This window comes from Saccopteryx bilineata, chromosome 8, assembly GCF_036850765.1.
Source record: "Saccopteryx bilineata isolate mSacBil1 chromosome 8, mSacBil1_pri_phased_curated, whole genome shotgun sequence".
NCBI lineage: Eukaryota > Metazoa > Chordata > Mammalia > Chiroptera > Emballonuridae > Saccopteryx > Saccopteryx bilineata.
The window spans coordinates 53,553,560-53,576,036 of NC_089497.1; the positions used below are offsets into that span (position 1 = coordinate 53,553,560).

General features: G+C 47.0%; 1 protein-coding gene across 18 annotated transcripts in view; it reads left to right on the forward strand.

Moving 5' to 3' along the window:
• KALRN (kalirin RhoGEF kinase) overlaps positions 1-22,477 on the forward strand; it is a 735,103-nt gene that overhangs the window by 23,889 nt on the left and 688,737 nt on the right. The window lies entirely within an intron of this gene.

Below are 22,477 nucleotides of genomic sequence, written 5' to 3' on the forward strand. Positions count from 1 at the left end.
TAGGACCATATTCTGCTCTTTTTCTTAGAGCTTCCCCACCACACTCCCTCTCCTGCCACTCTGTCTTTGGATATGAGTATTATTTTGGAAGCTGTGCAGAGAATAAGAAACTGGGATTAAGGAAACACAAGCAAGGTTTAAAGGTAAGGAAGTTCTGAAGGTTTATAGAAAGACAAAGAGTCAGAACCTGAGAGGGTGCCAGATCAGAGTGCACCCCAAAGCCAGAATCAGGACAACAAGGGGCCAGGGACAAGGAAGGTAGATAAAGGTCAAGAAGGTGAAGTTGGGGAAGGTCAGTGAAAGCAGTTAAAGATTCACTCAGCACCCGGGGCATCTGCAGAAACGGAAGGGGCAGCAGGAGAGAGGGGGGCCAGATGTGAGTTCTGGCGACAGCAGTCCTTATTGACTGAGGACTCCCTTGCTTTGGCCTTGTCCCCTGCATGTGCAGGCACTAGCTCCCAAGCAGGAGGAGCCCGGGGAGAGCGCCTGCCTGGGACATAGGTCTTGATATCACCTGCTGCTGTCCCCATACCTCTCTCTGGATTAAGTCATCTCACGAGACTCTGTCATTTCTGCTGCTCATGGGCCCTCTGTTCTCCCCCATTCAACAAGCCAGCCAGCTTCCAGGCCTGTTCCCTCAGTCTGGAGTTACAATTGAAAGGTTCAGACTATCTTAACTGTATTAAGAAAGTGAGACGCTGGGCACCCAGATTTCCCCAGAAAGTCTTTCTGTGTCCCTGGCCAGTGCCACAGCTTTGTGTTCCCAAGTCCTCAGGTAGGAGTAGCTAATTTTGTGCGTGAGCCGGATGCTCTTTCTGGCCACAAGTAAAACAGGTTTTATCCTGACAACCTTACTGCTTTTTGACCCAAACTCTCCTCTTGACTATGTTTCCTTCTCTCTCAAGCTTGCAAGTTTTGAATTCACAGATGTGCCTATGGTGCCAAAGAGCGTCCACCTTACCTGTATCTGCCCAAGCACTGCAGGTGTTGCAGCCTTGACCTGCAATTGGAGTTTTCTGTGATTTCTTAGTGGAATTAATTCAGCCCAATTAAATCAATGAGTTTCCCTCTTGTGTCTGCCCTTGCATCCTTCATCCATGATTTAACATTTCCTTTAGCTGTCTCCCAATTGAACCATCCATCCTCCAGGCTGAAGATGAAAGGGTCTATATTTTTTATTATCATCATTATTATTTAATTATCCAAGGTAATGTTTGATATTTGGCAGCATCCTCTTTAAATGTAATGTCGCTCTGTGTCAATTGTTGGCTTATACTTGGTTGGATGCAGCTCTGGTTCCGCTGGGTGAATGCTTCTCACACTCCTTGTCCTTGTTTCCCCTTCCAGAGACGGTCATTATATAAAATAAAGGGATTGTGTAGTGCAGAGGTTCCCAAACTTTCTTGGCCCATGGTACCTTAATGTCTCACTAGTTTATCCATGGTGCCCTTAGCCAGACAAAACGCTTAATAGATCTGTTCATTAAGTTGTTAGGTCCAAAGAAACTTAATAAGTAATTATATCCTAAGGATATAGTACCTACTTGAAAAAATAATTTGCATAAATTAGAAGAAAAGTATTTTTATTTAACTTTTTTTTTTTAATTCAGTGAGAGGAGAGAAGGCAGAGAGACAGACTGGCGCATGCATCCTCACCAGGATCCACCCGGCAAGTCCACTATGGGGTAATGCTCTGCCCATTTGGGCCGTTGCTCCGTTACTTGGCAACAGAGCTATTTTAGTGCTTGAGGTAAGGCCATGGAGCCATCCTTAGCACCCAGGGCCAACTTGTTCCAACCAAGCCATGGCTGTGGGAGGAGAAGAGGGAGATAGAAAGAGAGAAGGGAGAGGGGGAGGTGTAGAGAAGCAGATGGTCGCTTCTCCTGTGTGCCCTGACTGGGAATCAAACTCAGGACTTCCACATGCTGGGCTAATGCTCTATCGTTGAGCCAACCCACCAGGGCCTCTTTTCTTCTTAATAACCATGCTTCCTTACTCTTGAGAGGTATGTGACTATGGGGTACTGCGCAGCTGCTCAGACCTTGGAATCAGATTGGCTATTGCTCCCTTCATTTCCTGTTCTATATTGATGTTTTTGTGCTATGCTTGCTTTTTATCATAACAACAGCCCCAAATCCTGTTTTGCAAAGATATGATGTCATTGAAAGGAATGAAGTGTGATTTTATGCCAAAATTGAGAATTATCTTGTGCTAGTAGGTCATGTGTCTGACAGAGGTCAAGCATTGATGTATTTTCCTCAAAAACTTAAACATCCTGTGAATCCCCTGCCAATTTGCTATGGTTCCTGAGGGTACCTTAGTTACAGAGTTTGGGAACCCTGGGAATAGTGGCATAACTGTTGGAAAAGCTCTCCTGGGGTTGATTTTAGTGCTTTCTGTCTCCTTAGCCTAGTTGCCATTCTCTAGGTTACAAGACGTCTCCAGAGCATTCCTTAGGTGGCCTGGGTTCTCCAGGGACTTTTCTTTCCATTCTCCGTTGGCTGTATCGGCCACTCTCGAGGCCAACTAGTACTTGTTAGAGCTTGTGTCAGGGGGTCCTTTTCATAGGAAAGGGCTAGATCTTACTCCCCCAACATGAGATGAGGGAGAAATGAAAGTGACACCAAACAGGGGACTTGTGGTAGGTCTGGGGTGGGCTAAGGACCAGCTACATAATTTACAGGACCCAGTGCTAAATGAACATGCAAGACTTTTGTTCAATAACAGGAAAAATGTGCTATTAGAGGTGTTAAAATATAAAGCTTTTTCTTTCTTTTGAGGTCTCTCTCTTGACCTGTCATGATGTTTTTAATTTGCTATTTTTTTATTTATTTACTTTTTTTTTTAGATTTTATTTATTCATTTTTACTAGAGAGAGAGGGGAGAGGGGGGGGGGAGAGATAGAGAGAAAACAGGGGGAGGAGCAGGAAGCATCAACTCCCATATGTGCCTTGACCAGGCAAGCCCAGGGTTTTGAACCGGCGACCTCAGCATTCCAGGTCAGCACTTTATCCACTGCGCCACCACAGGTCAGGCCTAATTTGCTATTTAATGATGTGCTCCCTCAGCAAAGGATACTCGGGTGCCAAAGCAGACCTTCACAGGTGCCTGGCCTTTCCCGTCTTGTGATTTGGTGCACATGACCTGTGGACTGATGGGATCTTGTTTTGCCAGATGCAGGACTAACCCCTGGCCAGGGGCAGAAAAGTTGAGTGAGGTGTCTCCCCTTCCCATGGGCCCACTGCCTCAACCCAGACTAGATGGGCAACCACCGAGGATACTGCAGCACAGGAACATGCTGGCTACCTGGATTGCGGGTGGGCAGGAGGCTTGCTCTGGCTGAGCTGCCCACTGAGCATGCCGTGGTGTGGCCAGCCCCGGGGAGGGATGGCTCCACCGCCCCCTGCCTCCAGCTGTTGTGGTGTGTGTGTGCCTGACCTTGATCACCCCGTCATGTTTATGTCCAGGCACCTGCTAGGGAATAGGAATAAAGAACTGGGCAAGGCCTGTGCCTCAGGGGTGGGGGTGAGAGAACAGGATCTGAAGGTGGATTGTGCTTAAGCCCAGGCCCCAACCCCCTGGCACATGCTCTCTTTTCCATCAGAGTTCACTTATAAAACACAGTTTCAAAGATTAAATTATTAAGAACTTTTAAAGAGTGACTATAGAGCATTAAATTCCAAGCACAGGGCCTTCTCACTGTGGGATTCTGTGCAACTATGCACCTGTGATGCTGGCTCTACAGATGTTGGGGTTGCTAAGGGGTGAGTAACAAATACCCAGGCATGGCCGACTGACAGCACTTGACCTTGTCACAGGCCATGCTGTCTGCACTCAAGATGTCCCAAGATGAATGGAAAAGACCAAGCCAGTAACCTTTGTGTATGCCTCTTTTCTCCAGAGAAGGCCTGTAAGCCTTGGGAAGGCAGGCACTGTAGACAATTCTACCTTGTGACTGATCAAGCTGAAGTCTTTAGTGGTTGAGGAATCTACTAAACCAGTGTTTTTCAACCACCCATCTGATCTGCCGACTGATGCTGGTCTGCCAGAAATTTCATGCAGGATCGTGAAAGAGTTAACCACCCTGATGTTGTATGAAGATTATACACCCAATGATCTTAGTCGAATTCGCTTATACTCAGGGTGATTGCCACTTGTCAATTTGTATCATCGATGAAAATACTATTGAAGTTGTCTCAGATATCTGTGAAATTTGTAGGCTCGTTTGAACAACCTTTTGGACTGTGCAGAGCATTTACAAATCATGTGCAATAGACAAAAAGCACTTGGACAAACTTAGGTAGTATTCAGTGCATCGTACATGTGGAGTTTGGTAATCAAGCACTAGCTTGTACTGTGTTACATACACTGTTATGTGCGGTAAGATAAAACTTTATTTGTTGGTGTTTCTGTTTCCAGACAGCTAGGTCACCGGTTTCCAAGTATAAAAAGTTTGAAAACCACTGCACTAAACTGTGGTTTATTGGCTGCCCTCACATTTCTGGAAATATTTACAGTCAATTTGTCAGGTATCATGTTAAGTGCTTTACCTATAGGAACTCAATGTTCATAAAAACCCATTTTACTGATGGGGAAACTGAGGTTAAATGACTTGTTTCAAATTCCACAGTATGTAAGTAATGAAGCCAAGTTTTTTTAAAATTAATTTTAATGGGGTGACATTGATAAATCAGGGTACATATGTTCAGAGAAAACATCTCTAGGTTATTTTGACATTTGATTATGCTGCATTCCCATCACCCAAAGTCCAGTTGTCTTCCATCACCTTCTAACTGGTTTTCTTTGTGTCCCTCCCCTCCCCTAGATCTTTGCTATTGTGAACAATGCTGCCATAAACATGGGGGTGCATTTCTTCTTTTGAAACAGTGCTATGGTGTTCTTGGGGTATATTCCTAAAAGTGGGATTGCTGGGTCAAAAGGCAGTTCGATTTTTAATTTTTTGAGGAATCTCCATACTGTTATGAAGCCAAGTTTTGAAGGTGAACAGTATAGTTCCAGAGTCCACCTCTGAGCTGCACCAGGACGCTGTTCTCTCCTGGGTGCAATCCAGCTTCTGTTCTTGATGATGCCTAAGTACATCTTTATTTCCTAATTCTTCAAGCAAAACCTTTTGTTTGGTTTCACATATATTTCCCATCAAGGACATTTATTTTTAATTTGAAGGTTATCTTCAAAATCAAATAGTCTAATTTTCTTAATATGTTTTCAAGAAAAGTATGTGGCTCTATATTTTTCAATCTCCAGCTTTCATCAGCTCATCACACTTTTCAACATGGATGTTTCAGTAACAGGGCTGAAGTTGGTGGTGGAGAAGTCTTCCTTTGCTCAGGCTCCACCCCTGCGGCTTTCAGCAGGTGATGATTGGCCTGAATCTGAGGTAGGGATGTAGTTAAGTCCATTCCCTTCACACAGCATGGCAAAGGAAGGCAGGGTGCGCTGCTCTCCGCAGCACGGCTGTTCACTGTGAAGAAATAGACCATTGGTTTAGAACAACAGGAGAGCAGTGATTTTACTTTCTAAGACCTTGCCACTCAGGGTGGATCAGGAACAAGCCACCTGGGGCTTTGTCAAAATGCAGGGTCTCGTCTGACCTGTGGTGGCGCAGTGGATAAAGCGTGGACCTGGAAATGCTGAGGTCGCCGGTTCGAAACCCTGGGCTTGCCTGGTCAAGGCACATATGGGAGTTGATGCTTCCAGCTCCTCCCCCCTTCTCTCTCTCTGTCTCTCCTCTCTCTCTCTCTCTCTCTCTGTCTCTCCCTCTCCTCTCTAAAAATGAATAAATAAAAAATAAAATAAAAATATTAAAAAAAAACTTTAAAAAAATGCAGGGTCTCAGGCCTCACAGACTTGCTGAATCACATTCTACATAGTAAAAAGACCTCATTTAATTTATTTGCACATTAAAATTTGGGAAGTACCATTTTAAGCCAGTGTGTGTGCCTATTTTATTTATTTCTATGGGGAAAAGAAGGTATCTTTTGCCACTTAAGTTAAACATTCTGCTTTGGGCTTGTGTGGCCTTGGGTGTACCCCCTCTGAACTTGATTTTTTTTTTTTTTTATGAGATGAATAAGTGAGACCACAAAATCTCTGTGGTCTACCCTGGTTCTGTGGGTTTAGTAGAAATCCTTATGCAACAGAGCTTTGTAACAGTTTATTGCTTCTATTTAAAGCGACCTTTGGGTATTGACACATTTTTAGCCTTGTCTGCTTTATCCTGAACCCAAATGCTAAAATCCAATCTTTGTCAGAATGTGACTTCTGTCTACTTGTATCAGAATCACTGGGGACGGTGTTAAAATGCAGATTCCTTGGTCCCAGCCTAGACTCCAGAGTTGGAGTCTCTGGGGGCGGGTCCTAGACATCTACATCTTTAACCTGTGGTGCCACATGGGTGTTAACACTTTCCTGCTACTTTCCAAGTATAGAAGTTTCTTCTGGTTCGCTCCTCTAATTATTTTTTCTCTCCGTCTCTTTTTAACATCACACACACTTCTTTGGTGCCTTAGAAAAGTGAAAGCACAGCCCTGGCCGGTTGGCTCAGCGGTAGAGCGTCGGCCTGGCGTGCGGGGGACCCGGGTTCGATTCCCGGCCAGGGCACATAGGAGAAGCGCCCATTTGCTTCTCCACCCCCCCCTCCTTCCACTCTGTCTCTCTCTTCCCCTCCCGCAGCCGAGGCTCCATTGGAGCAAAGATGGCCCGGGTGCTGAGGATGGCTCCTTGGCCTCTGCCCCAGGCGCTAGAGTGGCTCTGGTCGCGGCAGAGCGACGCCCCGGAGGGGCAGAGCATCGCCCCTGGTGGGCGTGCCGGGTGGATCCCGGTCGGGCGCATGCGGGAGTCTGTCTGACTGTCTCTCCCCATTTCCAGCTTCAGAAAAATACAAAAAAAAAAAAAGGAAAAGTGGAAGCACAATGGAAGAAAGGCGGATGAGGGCAGTGGTGGGTTTCAAATAATTTAACAACCAGTTCTCTGCCCTAACAACCGTTTTAAGTATAAAAAAGATATACCAAAAGGTGGTTTATTATTTCATGCATTTAATACATAAATAACAACAATAAAAGAGGTACACAAAACTAGATTATAAGAGTTTTAAAATATTAATGAAAAATATTAAATAATACCTGACAAAAAACAATAAAACTGTTCTTTAAGATATTTCCATATTGCTTCTTAATTGGCGTCATTTGCAATTTTTTTCACCTAATGACGGAATGAACATTACTACAGGTGCTGAGAATATGCTGTTGCACAGATGAATGTTAAAAAAGAGTAAGGGATGAAAATTTGTGATTTCCACATTGGGCGGCTGCCCTGGTGCCCATCCTAGAGAAAACCCTGATTACAAGTGCCATTTTAACAACCGGTTCACTGAACTCAACAAAAAATTAGGTATCAGTTCTGCTGAACCAGTCAGAACTGGCTGAATTCCACAACTGGATGAGGGAAAAGAGAGCCAATTTGGAGATGGATGACATCAAATGTGTGGTGATGACAGGTGACTAAAATGCAACTGTCTAGAACACATTTAGGTGGTATGGCTTAAGTACACAGGAGAGGGTTGGGCTTTGGATTTGGGAGTGCCTGAAGTAGGCTTGACAACCAGTCCCCGTAGGGCAGTGAGGGGTGTGAAGGAAAAAGAGTGCTGCACATTTAACTGCCAGAAGGTGTTTCTGCACAAGGCAGTGGGGCCGCCCAGGAGAGGGGGAGTGTGGGGAGAGAGCTCACGGATGACTTCAGGGTTTGACTTTGAGGAAAGCTCAGTGTTAGAGGGTGGGAGGGAGAGAGGAGTCCATGAGACGGTCAAGGAGAGTTGGCAAGGTAGCAGGAGAGCCAGGACAGCCCAAGGCGAGGACACCAGGAGAGAAGAGTGGGCAAGTGGTCAGCTGCCAAACGCCTGAGATTGGTCATTCTGTCTCCAGAAGGACGCATGCATTTGGAATGAGGGTTCAATGCCCCTGGCAGCCGGATTGTATGTGTTTTAGGAAGGCAGTGAGAAAAAAAAGCAGAGGGGAGAGACAATAGGGCTGGTGACTGGGGTGATGGCACTGCTGGCTGTTTTGGAGGGAAGGGGAGCCACTAAGACATTTAGATGGTGGGCTTGTCCAGGGTGCAGAGCCGGTGGCCTGGCCTCCTCAGTCTGGTGGGTGTATTTGCCTCTGGTGTCCGCATAGTGCTTATATGGTAGTGTCTATAGTTGCCAGCTTGGGAGGGAAGGGATGTGGGTGCGATGGGGGAAGATGGTTGGTAAAGACACAAATATTCTCGGTCAGTTGGCAAACATTGGGAGCAGCAAGCTGGAGGCAAACAGATGTCACTATTTAGAACAAGATATTCGGACATTTTGGAAGCAAGAAAACTTCTCTCTGCTCAGTTCCAGGAGGGATTGGTAATTTTCTTCCTTGTGTGAACTTTGTCAGCTACTTAACATAATTCAAACATTGTAGCTGTATTTGGCAGATGGTCAACTTCTCTAGGGAACTCGGATCATGGACACCATCAGGTCAATTCAACCAGCATTTCTCGAGGGTGTGCCACAGATGAAGTACTGACTTTGGTGTAGTGACGATCAAAAAAGTCTGGGCCGATTGATCCTTTAGGAGTCACAGTATGAAAAGGTTGATGTGCAGAAGTAACGAGGCATACTATGTTCTCTGTGTATCCAGACACGGGTTTTCTGGAAGGGTGCTGTTTTCCAGTTACTTTGATTATCAGGTGAGCTGCTGAGAAGCAGTTGGGGATAGTTTATTATTTAAGTAAAAAAAAAGAAAAAGTCAAGAAAGAAACACACTCTAGTGCTGTTAGCAAGACACAGAAGGTGATTTGGGGAGAAATTCTAGAATGCGGTACATGTTAAATGACTTATATTAATATATGGCAGACACTGCATTAAGGATTGAGAGTACCGAGATAAATAAGACATGGTTTTGACCCCAGGAGCTTAGAGTCCAGTGGGGGAGACGGCCGAGGAAACGGGGAAGTAGAGCTCTTTTTTTTTTTTTTTTTTGTATTTTTCTGAAGCTAGAAACGGGAAGAGACAGATAGACTCCCGCATGCGCCCGACCAGGATCCGCCCGGCATGCCCACCAGGGGCGATGCTCTGCCCACCAGGGGGCGATGCTCTGCCCCTCCAGGGCGTCACTCTGCCACGACCAGAGCCACTCTAGCGCCTGGGGCAGAGGCCAAGGAGCCATCCCCAGCGCCCGGGCCATCTTTGCTCCAATGGAGCCTCGGCTGCGGGAGGGGAAGAGAGAGACAGAGAGGAAGGAGAGGGGGAGGGGTGGAGAAGCAGATGAGCGCCTCTCCTGTGTGCCCTGGCCGGGAATCGAACCCGGGACTTCTGCACACCAGGCCGACGCTCTACCACTGAGCCAACCGGCCAGGGCCGGAAGTAGAGCTCTTGCCAACACATCCTGCACAGGGGGCGTCACTGGAAGCTAAGGAAGCATCGATGGGGGCACCGAACTCAGGAGGTGGTTTTGATGAAGTCTTATTTTACAAGGAGAAATTTAAACTGTGGAGAGCTGGTAAAAACACTTTTTAAAAAAATCATTGAATGAAATGAGATCCCTCTGGCAGCCCTTTAGAGGCAGGACGTACGGTTTTGGTAAAGAGAGGTATGTTAGGGACGTGGATGTTGTCTTCTCCGTACTCTTCTTCCTCCATTTCTCTCTTCATCATCTTTCTGCTTCATCAAGAGGTCGGAAGCAGGATAAAAACCAACAGTAACAATGCTCCATTCTCCTTGTCAGCCCCCCCTCTGCATGTGTTTTCCACCCAGGGGAGTGGAGAAAACCTAACGGCTTTCGGGAGGGGGCCCCAAGAGGACATGTGACCGGTGTATGAGCTGGGAAAAGAACGCGGCGTGGCTATGAGGACCACTTCTGGTCTGGGGATGGAATCTCAAAGGAGACTGTAACTGGGAAGGCCACCCCCCTCCCCCCGCTCGCTGTGCCTTTCCATCTGACCTCACTTGAGCTACATACACACTGTTTTCAGAACAAGCGTGCCCAAAGCAAAGATGTGGAGCGAATTTGGTAATATCCCCCCTCTTTGCGACACTGCTCACTCCACGGAGACCCCTGTCCCTCTCTGCAGGAGTCTGCCCACCTTTCCCCTCTTCCTGGAGCTGCTCATGGAGGACGCAAGCAGGGCGGCTCATGCGCGTTGTAGACTGTGGCTCCTACACGGGTGCGGCTGCAGTGGGGCGGCCGCTAAATTGGGGAGGTTCTTTTCTGTGAGGAAAGACTGGTTTGTGCTAGATTTATACAAGAACTGAGTGGAAGGAGAACTGGAATAGGGAGAGGGTTTTTCATTTTTAAGAAGGAAAAGCAGAGCGAAGAGCGGATCGCATAGCAGCGATGGGGTGGGCACAGCATGTGAACTAAAATAGGAGTGGTTCAGACAGGATGAGACTGGCCATGTGTGAGGAGGCCATGTAAACTCTGCTCTTTTTATTATTGATTTTCTTTGGGGGGGGGGAGTTAGAGAGAGAGAGAAAGAGGGGCTAGAAGCGGGAAGCATCAACTTGTAGTAGTTGCTTCCCACATGTGCCTTGACCAGGCAAGCCTAGGGTTTGAACCGGCGACCTCAGCATTCTAGGTCGATGCTTTAGGCACTGCCCCACCATAGGCCAGATGGCCATGCAAACTCATGAAGAGTTTTGTGGGGACAGTTGGACAAAATTTGAATATGGACTGGTTATTAGATAATAAATTTTAAGGAATTGCTATTCTATCATGTGTGACAATGGTATTGTGGTTAAGAAAAGGCCCTCATATTTAAGAGCTGCATAGTGTAGTATTTGTGGGTGAAATACCATGATATCTGTAATTCACTGCAAAGCAGTTCTGTTAAAATTATGAGACAAATATGGCAACAAGTTGAGTATTAAATTTAGGTTGTGAGTGTATGGTGACTAATTATACTCTTCTTTCTACTATTCTGTATGATGAAACCATTTCATAACAAAACATTAAAAATAAAAAGAATCCAGGCTTGGGGTCAGGCTTCATGGGCCTGAATGAAGGCCTGTGGCCGGACCCCTCTGTGCTGCTTTCTCCCCTGGAAGTGGGACGGGGTGATAACCCCGCTGTGTGGGGTGTGTGAGGGCTGGGTGTGCAACACATGAAATGGTTAGATTGGTCTGATTCATAAATACTCAAAAACTTCCTTTTTAATACTCAAAAACTTTTAAAATTCTTCTTCTTATTATTAAGAAGAACCAATCTCCTGAAGTTGAGACATTAAGCTTGGAGTAGGGCTGAGGAAGAACGTAATTTCTCCAGAGACCAAAGGAATTCCTGCCATTTGTGACAAGCTGGATGGATTTTGAGGGCATTCTGCTAAGTGAAGTAATCCAGACAGAGAAAGATAAATACCATGGTATCCCTTACCTGTGGGATCTAGGAGAAAGTCAGACTCACAGAAACAGGGAGTAGAAGAGTGGTTGCTGGGGCGGAGGGGCTGAGGAGCCAGGGAGGGGCCAGTAGGAGGGTACACACTTCCAGCTTAAAGAACAATAAGGTCTGAGGATCTGAAGTATATAACTTGGTGACCCAGTTGTAACACTGTTTTGTATGGTTGAAATATGCTGAAAGAGCAGCACTTAAATGCTGTCACCCACCCTTGCCCGAAAAGATAAATGTTTGACACAATGGATGTATTAACTACATGGGGTATGCTTTCACAATGTAGATGAATATCAAATCACCATGATGTGTACTTTAAATATCTTACAATTTTATATGTCAATTACTATATATTTCATGAAAATGGAGCTTAAAAAAATTTCTCCAGGGACCAGATAAAAGCATCCAGTTTGGGTGAGTTTGTGGTGAGCCCATGGAGTAGAGATGAAGCTGGGCTTGATAGGGGTCCAGAGTCTTGATAACAGCATTTTCCCTGGGAGGGTGGGCTGGGTGTGGGCAGGGAGAGGCTCCTGAGCAGGTCAGCGCTGCTGCTGTGAGGTCTCCAGGGAGAGATGCTGAGTCACCAGGTTGGGTGAGAGAGCACATTAGACAGGGATGTGAATGTTTTGCCGCTCTTCCACGCACAGAATTGAGGTTTCTCAGCCACCAGGACGCTTTTTTCTTTTCAAGGGGAACTGGGAGTTTTGCAGGTAGACATGAAGGGCTAGTGAGAAAAGAGACAACTCAGCTTTTGTCTGGGAATTCAGCTGCACCTGAGAAAGTCTGGAAGGGGAGTTGCATAGCACAGAGATTTCTCAGAGTGACTGACTCATTCAAAGATAGGGCCAGGGAGAACGTGGGCTCAGGAGGTGTACAAGTCAGGGCCCCAGCAGGAAACAGATGAATTGGCCTTGTTGGGTAGTCTAAGGAAGGGTTAGTGAAGGGGCTTTTACTTTGGTGTGGGCTAGTAATGGGGAGGTTTGTTTCCCTATCCTAGACCTAGGGAATGAGGAAGGAGTGGGTACCAGAACTTGGAGAGAGTCTGTGTTGAGAGTTACCTCAGAAGGAGCTGTGACTTTAGATCAAGGGACACAGCCAGCCCATCAGGACCCCACAGGGAGGTTGTGGGGAGGTAGGGCGTACCCCACCGCACTCTCATTGCTCCTCCTGCACTCAGCAGGGTGCCAGAGGGCAGGGGTGCTTGTTGCAGCCTCACCGGGTCAGCCTCTGGCCCAGAGCAGGCTGCGGAAGGATGGAGGGTGGACCTAGAACCAGGTGGAGGGTGGACCTGAAGGGCGAACAGGAAACACCTGGTCCACTAGGAGACTATGAGGCTTTTAGGGAAAAACTGTTTTTCTGTTTTGTTTTGTTTCATTTTCCCTCCAGCCTCCCTCTTACTCACTGGCTCATTGCTAACACAGGCGTACCTTGGAGATGTTACAGGTTCGGTTCCAGATCACCACCATAAAGCAAGCACTGAATTCAAGTTAACCGTAATTGTTTTGCTGGTGGAGGGTCTTAGCTTTGGTTTATAAAAAACAACACCTGGGAAGCACAAGAACTTGAAGCACAGTATGGAGGCGTGGCTTTCGGGGCCCAGGTGGTCTCTGCACTCGGTTTGAGCACCGTAGCTGTACGCACACCCCACTCTCTAAGGATGCATGCTAGCTGGGGTGGAAATGGGAAAGCCAAAAGGGGATTAGAGGTCATTTAGCCTGACTGCCTCATTCCTACAGGCAAGAAGACTGAGTTCCTGCGAGGCAAAGTGATTTGTCCACAGCTTCTTCATGGCAGAGCCAGGAAGAGGACATTCATCTCTGGGCTCTCAGTGAAATGACCCTTCCTGGAGGCCCTAGTTCTACTCCAGCCTCAGACATGAAACTGGCCCCTTTTTCCTCTTTCTGCATTCTTTGACCTTCGCTCTTCACAACCACCGTCTCCCTGCTCCCCGTTGTGATATGAAATACCTTGAGGCAGTGGTGGCCTCAAAGGGTGCTTCATACCTGGTAGGCACCCTGTCCAGAGGTCACGGAACCACAAGCTCACAGCCAAAGACATGGGATAGGTTTGTGCACATAGGATAGCGTACAAGTGGGTGGAAAGACCACGTCCCTGACTTCTGTGTTTTACAGGCTCGTAGGTCCTGTCTGTCCCTCTGCCATGGCAGCCTTCCCCACTCATGATGTGGTTACGGAAACCAGAATTGAGAGGTGAACGAGAAGGCACAACAGGCAGAAGGTGCCTGTGGCCAATGCACAGTGTTTTTGGAGAGATGCCGGGGCAGGTAAACCTGGTCAGAGGAGTCCTGATAAACAGTTGTGGTCCCCGTCCAGGCAGAGGACTCCTGGGCCTGAATGAATGTCACCAAAGAGCAGTTGAAGTTCAGCCTGAATGTTAGGTGTCTACACGGTCCTTTTCCTCCCGCCTAGCTTCTCTTCCACACTTGCATGCTCTTATTTGATCTCTGAATAACTTGTCTCATGAGCTACTTGCTTACTTATTGCCTGTACTGAGGATTATTTCTTTTCCCTTTGTTTTTTCCTCTTGTTTTCTATAGAGAAGTATTGAACATTTATAAATTAGAGAACAAACACACATTACACCTCCATGTGTTTAGGCTGAATGCTTACATTTTGTATCTTAGTTTCTACACGTTAGAGATAAAAAACAAGAACAACAACAACAAAACAGCTGAGGACTTCTTTTTTTTGTTTTGTTTTTTTTTTTTGTTTTTTTTTTTGTTTTTTTTTTTTCATTTTTCTGAAGCTGGAAACAGGGAGAGACAGTCAGACAGACTCCCGCATGCGCCCGACCGGGATCCACCCGGCACGCCCACCAGGGGCGGTGCTCTGCCCCCCAGGGGGGGGTGCTCTGCCCATCCTGGGCGTCGCCATATTGCGACCAGAGCCACTCTAGCGCCTGAGGCAGAGGCCACAGAGCCATGCCCAGCGCCCGGGCCATCTTTGCTCCAATGGAGCCTTGGCTGCGGGAGGGGAAGAGAGAGACAGAGAGGAAAGCGCGGCGGAGGGGTGGAGAAGCAAATGGGCGCTTCTCCTGTGTGCCCTGGCCGGGAATCGAACCCGGGTCCTCCGCACGCTAGGCCGACGCTCTACCGCTGAGCCAACCGGCCAGGGCCTGAGGACTTCTTTATTTTCCAAAGATAACAATAGCTAGTGCTCTCTTAAGTCACTTTTTTTCTCTCTGAAATTTCCCATCTCCATGGATTTCAGAATTAGAACATTATATATCTTCAAGTAACTATAAGATGTAAACACAGTCAAGAGGCTCCTTACATGGTCTGCAGACTGCCCACATCCCTCCTGACATCCTGCATGTGTCTTGTGGGACCAGTGCTGGTAGCTCAGTGGTTGGCAGGGGCCGGGAGGAGGCCAGGCCACAGGTCGGATACGATAGTGCCAGCTAGTGTTACACAGAGAAAAACATGGCTTCCCTTCCACAGGTGGTGCCTTTTTTAACTCTGGGCCGCTATTCTGGTGGTCCCTTCATCAAGGGGACAGGATGGTAAAGTTTGGGTAACTCAGCTTAACCAGGTCCCAGTTCTAGGATGGACTAGAAGTCAGGGGAGGGGCAGGGCCTTCCTTCATTAAGGAAACCACCCGTCTCCACCTGTGGGACAAGGACCCTTGATGGGCCCTTGTCAGCCTTCTAGGTGTAACCCACCTTTCCCCAGGTCGCAGCCTCAGTGACATCATGCCAGGCTGCAATACTGAAGTGTTCAGATTACTTTGTGAAATTGGGACTAAAACCAAAACAGGTTGGTTTTCCCAGTGACACCGATGGCAGCCCCAAATGATACTTACATTCTGAGTCACTGGAGGTGCCTCTGGTGAGTGTTCTATCCAGTGAGACTTAACCTTTAGAGTTCATCTAGCCCTACCTCTGTTTCCACCAGATACACTCAGTATTTGTGTTTAGCTCAGAGACACAAATACAAGACAACTGGAATGAAACGCTCTTCCCTGCTTGGCTCTCTCACACACCAATAGTTCATTTTTCATTTGAACATCAAGACCCTCCTCCTCTGTCCTGCCATTTTTGGAGATGATAGAGAAGCGGGTAGATTTTAGGAATTTATTGATTTAGATCCTTTCCCCTAACAGTTGAATGCTGTTTATTGACAGAAGCATTTGGGACATGTAATACAAAGAGAGAAAAAGTCTTGGTGCTCAGAGGAGTGAGGGAGGGGCGAAGAGCAGCCTCCACTGACGGGTGGTGGGAGGGAGCTGCAGTGGTGTACTCTCCCTCACTCCGCGGATGGGCCTGCGTTAGACCAAACGCCAGCGCTGTGATGTCTGACTTGCTGCTTTTCTCTTTCATGACATGGAAGCATGGAGAATAACAAGGACAGTACTCATCAGGCATCATATCTAGTATTTTTTTTGTTTTGTTCTGAAGTTGGAAACGGGGAGGCAGTCCGACAGACTCCTGCATGCGCCCGACCGGGATCCATCCAGCATGCCCACCAGGGGGCGATGCTCTGCCCATCTGGGACATTGCTCTGCTGAGACCAGAGTCATTCTAGCACCTGAGGCAGAGGCCATGGAGCCATCCTCAGCGCCCAGGCAAACTTTGCTCCAATGGAGCCTCGGCTGCAGGAGGGGAAGAGAGAGACAGAGAGGAAGGAGAGGGGGAGGGGTGGAGAAGCACATAGGTGCTTCTCCAGTGTGCCCTGGCCAGGAATCGAACCCGGGGTCCTGCACGCCAGGCCAACACTCTACCACTGAGCCAACCGGCCAGGGCTTCATCATATCTAGTATTTTTGAACACCTTCCATATGTTTAGGATGAGGCTGGGCATTTTCACACATATCTCATTTAATCTTTAATCTTTGCGGTCACCATTTTTAAGGTAAAGAAACAGAGACTTAATGTAGGAACCTCATTTAAAATCACACAGCTATTAAATGGCAGAGCTAGGATTTGAACCAATAAATAGTCTATATGTCTACTTCCACAGTCCATGTTATTTCTTTTGTGCTGCAACTGGGGAAAATAAACTCATGGAGACCTAGGAGTAGGAGGAGGAAATACTGAGGAAACAAAATGTAAATATCTAAGAGACTGGCTCTCCCAGAGCTGAGTCTACGCGCGTGTCTCTCCCGTTAGGGTGCAGCCAGGGACAGGAGCACGGAGACTCTGCTGCCCCTTTCACTTAGAGCAGAGAGAAGGGTAAGCTTGAGGAGAAGTGGCAGTTTGCATTAGCAGGTGTAGAGGATGAACATAGGAAATCAGATGAGAGGTAAGCTGGGGGTAAAGTGGGGATTCCTTCATTGTGCAGTGGGGAGCCATTGAGTGTTTCTGAGTGAGGGAATGACATGATAGAACTGCTTTGCTCTGACATTTTAAAATTTATTTTTAATTTTTTATTTCATTTTATTTTTTTCTGACAGAGACAGAGAGAGGGACAGATAGGGATAGAGAGACAGGAAGGGAAAGAGATGAGAAGCATCAATTCTTTGTTGTGGCATCTTAGTTGTTCATTGATTGCTCTCTCTTATGTGCCTTGACCGGGGGCAACAGTGGACCGAGTGACCCCTTGCTCAAGCCAGCGACCTTGAGTTCAAGTTGGTGAGCCTTGCTCAAACCAGATGAGCCCGCGCTCAAGCCAGTGACCTCGGGGTTTCGAACCTGGGTCCTCTGCGTCCCAGACTGATGCTCTGTCCACTGCACCACCATCTGGTCAGGCTTGACAACATTTTTTTTAAAAAACCAGTGTTTAGATTACAATGGAAAAGGGTAAATGCTATAAAGGGGTAGATAGTTGAAACTCAGAGTGGAGGGAGGTGAACTTTATGTGGGGAAGTTGGGTTCTTTTCATCGACGTTGCCTTGCAACTCAAACCCAGAAGAAAGCAGAAGACACCATGCCACAACCACAGAAGAAGGTGAGGATCCCCCAGCTGGCAAGGTGTCTCCTCTGTGAGAATCTCCCTCCGGCAGATCAGTCCTTGAGCTGGAGGGAGTCCTGAAAAACCTCTTGAAGGTCTTTTATAGCTTAAGGAGTTTGTGATTTGAAACTCCCAGCCTCCAAGTTTCTTTCTTCTAAGAACTAAAACTGAATGTTCTTCCACGGGCTGTTAAGACACCAGGGAAGGCAAAAAGGATATTGGCTAGGATAAATGTGGTGGAAGAGGAGCTGTTTCTTTTTAAGTAGCGGGTATCAATTTTCTAAATACAACCCAGGGACATTTTACACTTACTTCTGCAAGTCCTTGTAAAGATAGCAGAGACAGCAGCTCAGAGCTCCCTTCTTCCTGGTCTTGTTCTGTTCTGATCTGTTCCCTGAATCTTCTCTCTGTCTCTGTCTGTCTCTGTCTTTCTCTCTCTGTGCCCCCAGCCAATGTTTGAAAAGTAGCATCTTCCTGTTAATGAGAGCAAATGTTTGCAGCTTCACTTCAGTAAACTCCTGTTCTACTTGCTAAAGAACCATGAAATAAAACAGAAGATGCAGATCTTGGCCCGGGGAGTTTTGTCCACAGGTTTCATGGAGGTAACAGTGAAGTCTCCCAGGAGCCTGGAAATAACATGCATGGAGCTGCCTCTGAGGGTAAATTAAGTCCACCCCTCTATTCTGTGCGATATGATCTGTCTCTGCAGCTGTGGACGGGAGATGTGCTGCGAATGTGCAAAGGAAGAGAAAAGACTCTGTCAGTGTGACCTGGGAATAATCTCAGGGATGCTGGTTGGAATGAAATGTGACTGTAATTTAGTAATCTGAAACCTAATTAATTGAACTGAGTGCAGTCTGGAGAAAGACTGGGTGTAGAAGGTGCTGGTTAGCCGGAGCACTTCTGAAAGGCAAGCGACAGTGGCAGAAGCTGGGGGTGCCCATGCAGGCTTCCCTAGAGACAAGGCCACTTGGAGTTCTCCGGCAGGTCTAGCCCTAATCCTGGGGTAGATACATCTTCTTGCTGTTTCCTGATGCCGTTTAGCCACACGTTGTTCTGCAGACTCCGCTAGCCTTGCTTACGTGCTCACTGTGCAACTTTTGGATGGTGGCTTGGTTTTCTCAGTCCATCAACCTACACTGACCTGCTGACCTGAGCCTTCCAGGTCTTGTGACAGTTGTATTTTGTGGTGGTTTTTGGCACCCAATGCAGGCAGCTTCTGGCTTATACCTCAGCTTTGTGAACTTGGCAAATGAGTCTTCACCAACAATGAATCTGCTCTCAAAATGCTGACCAAGTCTAGTTTTGGAGGGCGCCCCTTTTACCTCGATGGATTCATCAAAGGCAGTGTCATATGGGAGCTCTCTTAGAAGAGGTGGTAGCTCCCTACTGTTCAAACTAGGCTTGCTGCCTGTTTCCGTGCAAACTTTAACCCAAGAACAGGCAGCAATGCCATTGGCACATGGAAAGGACTTTACAGTTCATAAAACAACATGCAGGTCTAAGCAAATATGGCACAAGAAGATTATACAAAGAAAACTGAGAGCTGAGGGGTTGTAGGACAAAGGAAGCTAGCATTATTCGCCTTTTAAAAAATCAGCCTTTTCAAAGCCACATTTAGAATGAGGAGAAAATCAAGAAAGGAATAGATCTGCTGAGAAAGACATTGTTAGTACTAGCTGAATATTTATTGAGTCCTCACTATGTGTCTGTTTATAAGCATGACCTCAACTGAGCTCCAGAACTGCCCTTTGAAATAGGTAAACATTTTTATACTCATTTGAAAATGAGGATATCGAGCTCTTAGTTCCCTCAACTAGTACTTAGTAGAGTCTAGTTGAACCTAGGCCCATAACTATGTTAGAACAAGGTCTAGCAGGTGACACAACGTTGAACTCTTTTGTTGCTGCCTCTCCAACAAGGCATTGACTTCAAACCCAAAAACAATAGAGTAGGTTTCAAGGTTCCATGATGCTAGGGCATGTCTGGGGGAGAAGCTGTTTCACCTCTAGTTTTGAAGGGATGAGTGGACCTGATAGGCCAAGGTGGATGCTGAGAAAGTCTTACCTTGTAGCAGTCGCTCATGTTAGTGGCAGAAGAGGCAGATGGAATGGGTCATAGGGACCAGTGGGGCCTGCTGAGGGATGCTGAACTCCTTCAGGTTTTCATTCCCGCGGCCAGTCCCTTCTCTATATGCTCAGGATAGAGGTGCAGTAACAAAAATTAATTCAAAGGAATAGATAAATCCAATCATACTCTCTTGTTTTGTTTTAGAATTCTTGGTTCATAGCATGAGATTTGCTTTTCTCTGGATGTCTATTTTGGGTTTATAAACCTGAAATTCTGTGCATCAAATGGACACTGCAGATGAGGGAAGAAGGGCTGGCCCATGGTTGGCACTGACTGGTCAGGGTTTAACCAAATACAGCGGACAGTTTCCCTGTTAGTCTAGGCAGAAGCATTTTCTGAGTTAAATCTGGACTTGTTCCTATTTTCCAGGCATATATATAGGTTGTGGAGCCCAGGGAATGGAACCCAGAATTCTTCTTATCTGGAGAGAGGCGACTGAGGAGCTGTCATGGGGCAGAGAGATCCCATCACACTGAAACGCAGTCTCCTCTTTTCATCAGCTCTTAGAACCTGAAGAGACCTTCCTATCATTTTCTGGATCAGCACTTTTTTTTCTCGCCTGGAGGAGTGTAGACCTGTACAGTATCTCTCTGGTAATTCCCTCTGACAGATTATTTATAAGAATGTTATGTAAGACCAGTTCTAGTGTTCATGCCTTAAGAAACCCACCTTTTTATTTCTTACTTTGGGGAAACGTCAGTTTATTCTTTCATTTTGTTTCTGGTGTCCAAGTTAGTTCCCTGAAAAAGTTTTCCCGATGGTATCGTTATTCAATTAATAAAAAAGCTTTTACTACAATGCCTTCCTAATAGTTTCTTGGAAATGTATGTAAGTTACACCCACAGATTATCTTTAATTCACATTCATGTTTACTCTTTTAAAAACTCTTACATACACACTTTGCTTTTATAAGAACCCACCTGTCTTTTCCTCTGATAGATAATGCTTGCTTACATGCTCAGTAGTCCTGTTCTTCATATATATTCTGCCGACTTTCCTGGTATGAAAATGAGAATTCTCCCTGGATCCTTTCTTATGAATGGAGGCTACACGAGTACTTGGCACTGCTAGGGCACTAGTGACTTTGGAATAAGAGGTTACATGTTTTGGCTAGCAGTGCTGAGATTTCACCCTTGAATTCCTTTAGGACTCCCAGGTAGATGCCATATGGCCCTGGTGATTTATTTATACCTCGTTTGTCATGTTCCTGAGTGCTTACTGCAGTGTCAACCCTGACCTCACTTCTGTCCACTGAGGAGGACAAGTGGGGAAGGACTTTCATTCTTGAAGGTACCTCCTATCCCAGGGCATTGCCAGCTAGTCCCCTGACTCTCCCTCTCATGGTCTCCCTTTGGTGGAACAGAGTAACCTCTGTGACTGACCTTGGCACTAGCATCCCCCAGTTTTATATTTGGCTTAAGTTCCTGGGTTGCTGTTCTGTGCCCATGTGCCTTTTCTATCTCCTTGGCCTCTCTGTGCTTTCCTCCTAGCTGCTCTTTGGGGCTCTAGCCTCACCCCAGAATTTTAATAGTGTATTTTAAAATAGCCTCCAGGTTTCTGGGAACTTGACTTTATAAACTCTTCAGTCCCCCTGTACCAATGTGTGTATATGTCTCTCTTTCTTTCTCTTTGAAAGTTGACATTTGGGGTTTAGGGTCAGCTTGAGAAGGGACGTGAGGGCAGGAGCAGGACCAGCTGGGTGAGGGAAGTATTTATTGTGTATTCTACTGAGAGGCCCCTTACCGGGGAGCTGGGCATGCCATCCTGGTTGGGGCAAGCCTGGTTTACTGAGACTTGTTCTCTGGGTCAGGTCTGCGCGTAGTCTGTCCCAGCGCTGCTAGCCTTTTGATCTCTCCTCCCTCTGCAGGGTGGCCTGTGTGCAGGCTTCCCTTCCACACCCTACTTGCCAAAGGACCAGAGAAATGATTGACATGAGCATATTGGCCTGGCATGCTTCCTGTGCTGAGGCCAGAATCTCTGCAGGACAGCATTGAGAGAACGGACTGAGGTTGCAGCAGGGGAAACTGATTTTGGACATGGGAGCATTTCCAAGGAGTCCAAGTGGGAAACTCTAGGAGAAGGTGGAACCTCTTTGGAGATACTTAGAATATCCATTTTTGTGAGCGAGAGACTCAGACGTAGCTGAAGTAAAGGCCGTGGGGGAAAGGACTTCCTGGAGCTTGTAAGCCGGAGCTGCTGCTGATCAGGATTGCTTCTTTGCTCCAGCAGCTCGTGCCTGACCAGGGTTGTTAAGCTAATTGTTAAATTGGAGCGGCTGGGGAAGCAAATTGCTTCATGATGGGGTTTCTCTGTCAGTGTCCAAGGCTGATGTCATCTGCTTGGTCCCTCCTTGGTGGGGTGGGGCGAGGGGGACGGTGCGCAGGCCTGACACACGTGTTGATGAACCTCGATCAACTGCCAGCCCTTGCTCCTCCGAGGAGCCTGCATCTGTCGTGGTGGGGGGTTTACGGCCAGCTTCTCGGTGCTTCTGTTTACTGTCCTCTGATCCTGAGCCTCACAGTGATGGTGTTTTAGGTCATCATGTTAGGGGCTGGGAACTCAGGTGTCTAGGGAAGCTGGACTGTTGGCATAGAAGATAGAAACGGGCCAGATATAAATGATGAGTGGGGACTCTCGAGACAGTGGGGGTGTGGACGTGGGGACTGGCACTCTGGAGAGTGGTGCCTCATCTACGGGGACAGCAGCCCCCCAGTTCCAGCCGACTGATGCCACACGGGAATGTGAGTTTCTTGTTGCGAGGTCTGCTTCTTTCCGAGAGGATGCAGGTAGGCGTTTTCTTTGTGAACTAGCTCGGTTTTAAGTGTTGAAACAAATTTATTCAAAATATACTGTGTTGGTCAAGCAAAGTCCATTTGCACAATGAGTTTGGCCTGCGGGCTTCCAGTTTACAACTCTGGTTCTGGTCCATACTGCTTGTCTTACAGATGAGGATCCTGAGATTCGGAGCACTCCAGCCTTGGCCCAAGGTTGCAGGGAATCATACTGCCTGCG